This window comes from Grammomys surdaster, unplaced genomic scaffold, assembly GCF_004785775.1.
Source record: "Grammomys surdaster isolate TR1022 unplaced genomic scaffold, NIH_TR_1.0 126541, whole genome shotgun sequence".
Lineage (NCBI taxonomy): Eukaryota > Metazoa > Chordata > Mammalia > Rodentia > Muridae > Grammomys > Grammomys surdaster.
The window spans coordinates 11,612-20,936 of record NW_021621333.1 but is presented as its reverse complement, the minus strand read 5'-3'; the positions used below and the strand labels follow the sequence as shown (position 1 = coordinate 20,936).

The 9,325-nt window shown below is 39.4% G+C and overlaps 1 pseudogene; it reads left to right on the top strand.

Moving 5' to 3' along the window:
• Positions 1-7,165: 7,165 nt before the first annotated feature.
• Positions 7,166-8,540, top strand: LOC114614901 (annotated as a pseudogene).
• Positions 8,541-9,325: the final 785 nt, after the last annotated feature.

The window sequence follows — 9,325 nt, the reverse complement described above, 5'->3', positions numbered from 1 at the left end:
TCTTCAGATCCCATATCACCACTATTGAATATTTTGACTAAGGTCACCCACATTGAGTATTAGGAGCCTCCCCCATCCCAGTTATCTCGGACTATCTAGAAGTTCCCCCATCCCAGAACCCCAACACATGAATACTTCAATTCATACTTCTGATCCTCTAGAATTCTCTCCTCTCTCACCCCATCACTAATCCTACCCCACTTTTCCCCTCTACCTCCTCTCTCCCACACAGGTCTCACCCTTGCTATCCCTTCCATGATTATTTTACAACTCCTTTTAATTAGGAGTTCAACATTCTCACTGGATCCTTCTTTCTGGTTTGACTCTTAGGGTTTGTGCGGTGTATCATGGGTGTTCTGTACCTTTTGACTAATATCTACTTTCTTTGAGTACATAGTATGCATGTCCTGTGGGTCTTGTTTACCTCACTCAAGATGATGTTTTCTATGGCCATCAATTTGCCTGCAAAATTCAATTTGAATAGCTGAGCAGTATTCCATTGTGTAAATGAGCCACATTTTCTGTATGAGTTCTTAAGTTGATGGACATTTGGGTTGCTTCCAGTTTGGGGATATTACAAATAAGGCTGCTGGAAACAATGTGCAGCAAGTGTCCTTGTGATATTGTAGTGCAACTTTTGCATATATACTCAGGAGCACTATCGGCTGGGTCTTCAAGGCGAACTATTTCCAATTATCTGAGGAACCATCAGATTGATTTCCAGGATGGTTGTACCAGCTTGCAATTGCACCATCAATGAATAAGTATTCCCTTGGCAACAAATCTTCAATACCATGTGCTGTACCTTGAGTTTTTTATTTTAGTTATTCTAATTAGTGTAAGGTGGGATCTCAGGGTCATTGTGATTTCCATTTCCCTGATGTTCAAGGATGTTGAACATTTCTTTAAGTGATTTTTGGGACATTCAATTTTCCCCTGTTAAAAATTCTTTGTTTAGCTCTGTGACCCAGTTTTCATTAGGGTATTTAGGGGTTATTTTTGAGTCTAACTTCTTGAGTTCTTTATATATTTTGGATATCAACCCTCTATCTGATGTAGGGGTAGTGAAGACATTTTACTATCTGTAGGTTACTATTTTGTCTGCTAATACACTGGTCATCATATCTGAGTCAATGATCTGGATTGGAATTGAAACAGTGTCCCAACTAATCATGCTGTGTCCAAAAGATCAAGTTATTCAGCATCTCTGGGACTCAGTTTTCTCTTCTGACAGGTAAATACTACTAATCAATATTGGGATGATATGTGTGAATGTCCGGGTACAAATAGCTAGTGTTGACTATACATTTCCCATTGTTTCAATCCACTACATAGTGAGAAATGGAAGGTACTGAATCTGTGCAGGAACACATATTAATTTATTATTTACAGACAGTGCTTCACTATGTAGCCCTGGCTAGTCTTGAACTCTCTGAGATCCTCTGCTCCTCCCTCCTAAGTACCGGGATTAAAGGCCTGTGCCACCATGCTGTAAGAGAAGGAATACAGGTGACAGACCAACAAAAAAAAGGCAAACTCACACATGGCCTACTAATATGACTCTCACCCTGATAGTCCTTGAAAATGTAGTCACTAACAGCTCCTGTATTCCAGTCTTTTCACCTCATTGCTCAAGCACAGCCAAGAATTGTCCACCTCACAGAGGAGGAAATACTGAGAGGAGAATTAGAGGAGCATGGCCAGCTTGTTCTTAAGCAAAGAACAGGTTTGTTCAGGAAAAATGTAACTTCTGAGTCAGGAATGTTGGGACTGGTGATGATGCCATGTGGGAATTTTGCTGTGTCCTTTGGAGTACCAGGGTAAAGATATAGCTCGAAGTAGGCATACTTTTTGCTCTTGGTACTGATGATGGAGCTAGAAAATGTATTTCCAAAAAAGTTCATTGTAAGTAGCTAAGGTTCATTTAGTAAAGACAAAGTTCATTTGTCTTGAATGGCAAATTGTAGGTAGTGTGGGAGGCACAGGATTCTAATCAGCACCTGTTGGAAGGAAGCAGGGTCTGCTCAACTTCTAACAGACCTAGTGTCAGGAGAGCAGCAAGTCTATCAGGACCAAGTTTGTCCCAGTAGTCAGAGGCCCCTGGCCAAACCTTTCTGGTGCCTAATTTGGGAATGAACACAAAGATATAGATGGGCTTTTTACTTGCCATTTTTGTCTCAGAATAGCATCAAAGATGAACTTCCTGGTTTCTGTGTAGACTGAAGTTTTTGCTCCCAGAGAATATAGGATGTTGGTAAGCTTCTCCATTTCTCCAGCATGCACTTCTTTTCCTACCCAGGTAGACTGTTTTTTATACATAGTACCTGAAAATCTTTATGTAATCTGTACTGAAAGAGACAGAAATTGATGAGACATAGTCCAACATAACAGGCTCTTAGTAAATTGTGGAAGAGAATTCCTGACTTGTCCCGTGTTTAGCTACACTCACTTTTTAAAGAGAATATGTTAGAATACCAAGTGCTCTTATGCTGGAGGCTGCAAAATCTCAAGTAAGCAGAGATGAAAGATGAAGGGTAGAAAAGTCACTAAATGCAGCAAGGAGAGCATGGGCATTGTTTCAAAGTCAGTGCCTTCCTGGATCAGAGAGCCCCTCGGGATATGACTCAGGCAGCATCTATATATTTTGAGATATATGGGTAGTTGCATGAGAATGCTCATGAAGAAGGCAAAAGTATTAAACATGACAGTTTAAGATCATAGGCCCCATACTTTTTAGAGTTCAGTGAGAATGCTTGAGGAGAGAAAGAAAGGCTGATTGGCACTAAGGGCCACAACCTTGAATGTCTTTGACACTGACTCAGTAGAAAAGCATGTTAATATTGCTCTTACTAATTGGAAAAGACAGGGGAATGCCAGAGGAATTATGGGATTGGAAATACCATGTAAACAACTGCACAGCTGATGCCCACGTCATTAGTAGTTCCCATTATGTTAACTTACATCCCCTGTATATCTTCGGTTAAACAGACTCTTCCTCCTATTAGGAGATCCTTGTCTGGATTTGATCACAACCATGAAAAAAATTAGCAGTGTAGTAGATGGGGGTAAGAATGTGAGAGGAAACAATTTTGTAAAACACTGTGGATTTTTTTCAGAGCCTTGATTGGTCCATTGCAGGTGATATCACAATGAGTCTCTGTGAGGAATGTGAGATACTAACTAATGGAAAGGTGCTGGGTTTGTCCTTGTGCTTCTAAGTGGCAGGAGGTTGGTGGAAGAAGAGTTGGACTCAGTTAGTTGTTTTTCATAGACTTTATTTTTTCCCCAACCTGTTGGACATGGATATCGTGAGTTTGTTCCTTAGGTTTTCAGTTTGGGCTTTTGGCATTTGGCATGTAATTATTATTGTATTTATATGACTGGTTTGGGTTTTAGTTTTTGCCTGTATGTTCATTTTCATGAAATCACTTCAACTGAGTTTCCTCTTTTTAAAGTTATTTACTTGTCCTGTTTGGACTTTGGTCTTGATTATTTTACAACTTTGGTGGCATGTATTAACTATACATAGTGAAGAAATTCTTAAGACTTCCCAGATCTGTCTGTACTGCATTTTGATCATATTTATCTATTCATTTTGATTTCTCAACCCATTGAATGGGACCAGTACTTCCAATTATAAAAGGCTCAATGCCCCTGCCCACATAAGGACTATAGGAAAATAAGTGGGATATCTGGGTTTGTAGAACTGGCATATTTGAACTCACACTTCTCTACTTCCAGATGTTTTCCTGAAAGTGTTTTCACTGGAAAAGCCATTTCATCACATTTGCTTCCCAATTATAAGTAGCGATTGAAAATATCCCTTCCCTCAGTTTTATAGACTACTGAAATTCTTGACAATCATCACTGCTAGTTGCTGAGACTGCAGGAGTCGGTTCGCAGTTTGTTGAGTTTTTCCTTGGGATTTCCATTTGGTGATTCATATTTCTTTACATACTACTCTTTCCTTGGTTCTTTTATCATACAATACATCCTGAGAGCATCTTACCCTTCCTCTACTCCTCCCAGATGTCCGCATACCTACCCTGCCCCCCACATCTACTGTTCCTCTGTTTCCTTCAGAAAATATCAGGCCTCCCAGGGATAGAAACTGAGCATGACATAACTAGATACACTAATATTATAATGTAGGTTGTTGTTCTTGGGTTAGTTTGTGCCAATATTACCTCTTTCTTTAGTATTACCAAATTCTCATTTTGAAAACCTACACTTTTATATTCCTTTTATTCTTTTTCTTGTCTAAAACACATTTTAAGATTTACTATACTAAATATATTTTGTGCATGTGACAGATATTGGTACATGCAGTATAGATTATGTATTAAATATCTTATTATTTAAAATTATATACATTAAAATGTGTAGTAATATTAGAAAGTGTAATTATGCTATTTTATACATTATTTTCAATTCAATATGTTATGTTATAAACACAATGATTATGATCATAATTACAAAATATATACATTACACCAAATATATATATATATTGTGTGTGTATATATATATATATATATATATATATATATATATATATATATTACACATAAGTCATTTCATGTTACCATTTCTATGCACACCTATACTGATCTTTGATCATAGTATCCAGTACCATTACACTCCCTTTGTGACATATTTGTGACTGAAACTAACTTTTACAAAAGCTCAGCCCCTTATATCTTCATGACACAGAAGAGACAAAATGTATCTTAGTTCTGCTTCTAGAAACACTTTGATTCGAGTAAAATGGTGTCTACATCTAGCCACTTTTCTTAAAACAAAACAGTGCACCATCTTGCAGTCCCATCAACAATGGAGGAGTGTTCCTATTCTCCACATCATCACCAACATCTACTATCACCTGAGTTGTACAGGAGATAAAAATGGATCAATTTGCAGTCTTCTACATGTTGTCCTCCAGTTGAATCACCTCCATTTGTTGCAAATGCTGTCCTTTTTCCACTGGACAGTTTTAGCTTCTTTGTCAAAATCAAGTGACTGCAGTTGTGTGGGTTCATTTCTGGGTCTTCAGTTCTATTCTATTGATCTTTCTGCCTGTCTGGAAGTTCTTCAGAAAATTAGACATAGCACTACCTGAGGTCCCAGCTATACCACTCCTGGGCATATACCCAGAAGATGCTCCAACAAAGAACAAGGATATAGGCTCCACTATTTACATAGCAGCCTTATTTATAATAGCCAGGAGCTGGAATGAACCCAGATGTCCTTCAACAGAAGAATGGATACAAAAAATGTCGCACATTTACACAATGGAGTATTACTCAGCTATTAAAAATTATGAAGTTGAGAAATACTTAGGCAAATGGATGGAACTAGAAAATATCACCCTGAGTGAGGTACCTCAATCACAAAAGAACACAGATGGTATTCACTCACTGATAATTGGATATTAGCTCAGAATCTTGAAATACACAAGATTCAACTCACAGACCACATGAAGCTCATGAAGAAGGAAGACCAAGTGTGGGTGCTTCGGTCCTTCTTAGACGGAGTAACAAAATATTCATGGGATCAAATATGGAGAAAAAGTATAAGACAGAAACTGAAGGAGGGACCGTCTGGAGACCTATCCACCTGGGTATCCATCCCATGTACAGTCACCAAAGGTAGACACTGAAGTGGATGTCAGGAAGTGCATGCTGACAGGAGCCTGATATAGTTGTCTCCTTAGAGATCTGCCATAGTCTCACATATTCAGAGGCAAATACTCATAGCTGACCATTGAACTGATCAAGGGCTTCCCAATGGAGGAGTTAGAGAGAATACTGAAGGAGCTGAAAGGGTTTATGGCCCCATGGTAAGAGCCACAATACCAACCAACCAGAGCTCCCAGGGTCTAAACTACCAGCCTGGGAGCACATAGGGAGGCACCCATGGCTCCAGCTGTATATTTAGGGGAGGATGGCCTTGTCAGGCATAAGTGGGAGAGGAGATCCTTGGTCCCATGCAGGCTGGATGCTGAGCATTGGGTAATTCAAGGGTTGGAAAGTGGGAATGAGGAGGTGAGTGGGGACACATCCTCATAGAAGCAGGGGAGGGGGATGGGATAGGGGATTCCTGGGTGGAGGGGGAATGGGGTAAGGGAGTAACATCTGAAATGTAAATAAAATATCCAATAAAAATTAATAAAAACACTGCATTAGTCACTGTGCAGAATATGAAGTCTTCTAAAGAGACTCCCTCATGTACTATGTAGTTGTTCATGTTTTTGTGGGGGTCTTTTGTTTTGTTTTATTATGAAAAATTATCCTTTCACTCCTGGTTGAGGTCATTTTGATTGTGAGTGAAGGAATCTAGAGTTTGTTCCTAAAATGGATGTGAAGCCTCATGCACACTGATGAGAGATTTTCATGAATATGTTCATCAAGGAAGGGGGTTTATACATTCTCTTTTCATTGTATTTATTTGGTACTGGGATCAGGGTAATACTACCACAGGGATAAGTAGTTTTTTATTTCTCTTTTATGAAGTAGTTTCTATAATACTAGTATACATTTTTCTTTAAAAAGTTTTTTAATGCTCTTAGGGAATCCATGAGATTTGGCTCTGCTTTTGTGGAAGATATATATTTTGCTATTCCATACTAGATGCATATGATGCTTGTTTTAATTGTTTTATTTTATCTTATTTTATTATTCACACATGTCTAAAAGTCACTCTCCTATTTTTTACTTTTGAGTGTATAAAAATTGAAATGTCTCTGGAAAATCATCTGGATTATAGTCTATTGGGAAGAACCTCATCTTTTTTCCATACTTTAATTTGTATCAGGTCTGTCTGGATCAGTGTCATTGAAGGGTTTGCATTTTGGTCTTAAAAATAGCCAAGCCATTGTTTCTGTGATCTCAGTATTTTGAATTTCATGCCCACTCTCTGATTTAATTTTATGAGCTTTACCATGATTCCTCATCTTCTGGTTTGGGGTTGTCTTCTTCTGGTATTTCTATGTCCATAGAGAGTGATACTGAGTAGTTTGGGATATCTCAGATTTCATGATGGAGAACAAACAGTTATAAACATCCATTCTAAAATTCCATCTGTTTTTATTTGTAGCCTTGTATGTCCCTGGCTTTGTGCATAAGATTAGGGGGTTTGAAACTGAGCCAAAATCATTGACAGCTACATGGAAGAGGACATCCTTTAAAAGAATTTCAGGATCTTATTATCTCTGGATTGTGGCTCAGTCAAGGAGATGAAGCTTGCCTGTCACCTTACACATGTGCAAAAGTGACTGTTAAGGTTTTTGGGAAAAAAACAATAATGTAGCTTACAACACTTCTGAGGTAGAATTCCTTCAATCTTTAGAGCACAAGGAACATTGTTCAATTATTTTCACATGATTGACACACTGACAACTACATATGTGATCATAGAGTATGTGGCAGGAGAAGACCTTGAGTGGTACCTAACAAAACTGGGCTGTCTGAAAGGAGAAGAAGCTGGACCTATTTTCCAGTTGATCATGTTTGCAGTTCACATCCTCCAAAAAAGGCACATTGCACAGAGTGATGTAAAATTAAAAAATATATCAGGAATATTGTGGCAGGAAATGAAAAGATTTTTTGACTTTGTTGAGGCAATTAAAATCAAAGGAGGGTAGATTTTGGAGGAGGTCAGTAGCTCATTACTTAATTAGGCTCCAGAGATGTAGACAAGGAAACTCTAAAATGGTCTGGCAGGTGACATGTGGAGCTTGAGCATCATCCTCTATGTCCTGGTCTCAGGGCACTTTCTGTATGTAAAAAGCACCCTTAAGGATACGCACAGGCTCATCACCACCACAATGCATCCCATTCCCTAGAACTTGACAAAACCATGTCACATCATCATTTTATAGTTGTTCATGGTCCCCACCGGGTAAAGGATAACAATACATCATGGAACAACCATGGCCGGGCCTTATTCAAGAACATGCACAGTCTGCCATGAAGAAATCCTTCTCAGAATTGTGAAAACTATGTGCACCACTGGCTATATCTGTGAAGAGATTCTTTCATCTCTAACATGCAGATGATCAATTATAAAGTAACAGCAACATTTAATATTTTGAATATCAACTGACCTGTGTGGACAGTCATGAGCAAAATGAGAAGCCCTGGCCAAACCATGGGCCTGCAGGTGCTCTTAGCCCAATTCCCCTTTTGAAGAGGTGAGCCAGTGAACCTGCCTTTTCAACCTGTACATAAGTTGGGAAGAGTCACTCTTAGGAGAATAGAGTGGAAGGAAGAGGTAAGGGTTGCTGAAGTTATGCCATGCACATCAAATACTCCTGCCTAGAGATGATGCACTGTTCATATGACCCAGTGTCAGAAGGAGATGCTCTGAGAGCTGACATCACTAACTCTGTTTCAGGTGATACTGCTGTCAACAGAAATTCCATGTACAGATTCCCTGCTGATCTCTACTCCCCTGTGTCAGCCCTAGATGGAACATTCACAGGGTTTCTGAGCATGGGCTTCTCCTCTGAAGAACCTAAAATGGGGCTAGGTGTATCATAGGACCTGCCCTAGATTGGACCCACACCTTCAGGATTGAGCTTATTCACACACTGGAAACTGATGAGGAAGTGAATTTCTAATGCACCCAGAACACTGTGCTACTGCTGCAAGTGCTACTTGCCTGCCTGCCCTACCCACAGTGAGCCCTGATCCTTGAGTCATGTGCAGTGAAAAAAAGGTGATGATAGTGTAGTCTCATAGGAAACTGTTGGATTGGCAGCCCAGATGCACAATTTCATTGTGATTAGAATATGCTATTTATTATACTATGTGTATTAGTATCTAATTAAGTCCTTAAATTGATTCTGGCAGTGGTGGGGGCAGTGACTACTGGTGGCAGGTTCCTCACTACCTCCTCTAATGTTCTGGCTTCCAGAATGAAAGACACACACACAGCCTTTATATTTTGATATTCTTAAAACAGCTCAATGGCTGGACTAACCTCCATGTGGCTAATCCACCTCCCTCCAATATTCCCAAGTTATTACTTAATAAAATTCTGTATACTATCTTTGCTGCCCTAAGACCTAGTCAGGCAGACTTATTGAGGTTGATCTTCCAGGTTCCTAGATTGCAGCTATTCTCTCTATCCTGCACCTTCTCAGGCATGGCATCTTTTCTCTCCTCTGGCATAGTGGATCTTCTTACTTTCTCCTTTCTCTGTCCTCCCTATCCCAGGTCTCTGAATCCTAAAAGTCCTGCCTCTCTCTGACCTGCTAAGCCATTGGTTGTTGACAACTTTATCTACAAATGAGAACCATCATGAGCAGGGTCCCTCAGTGTCT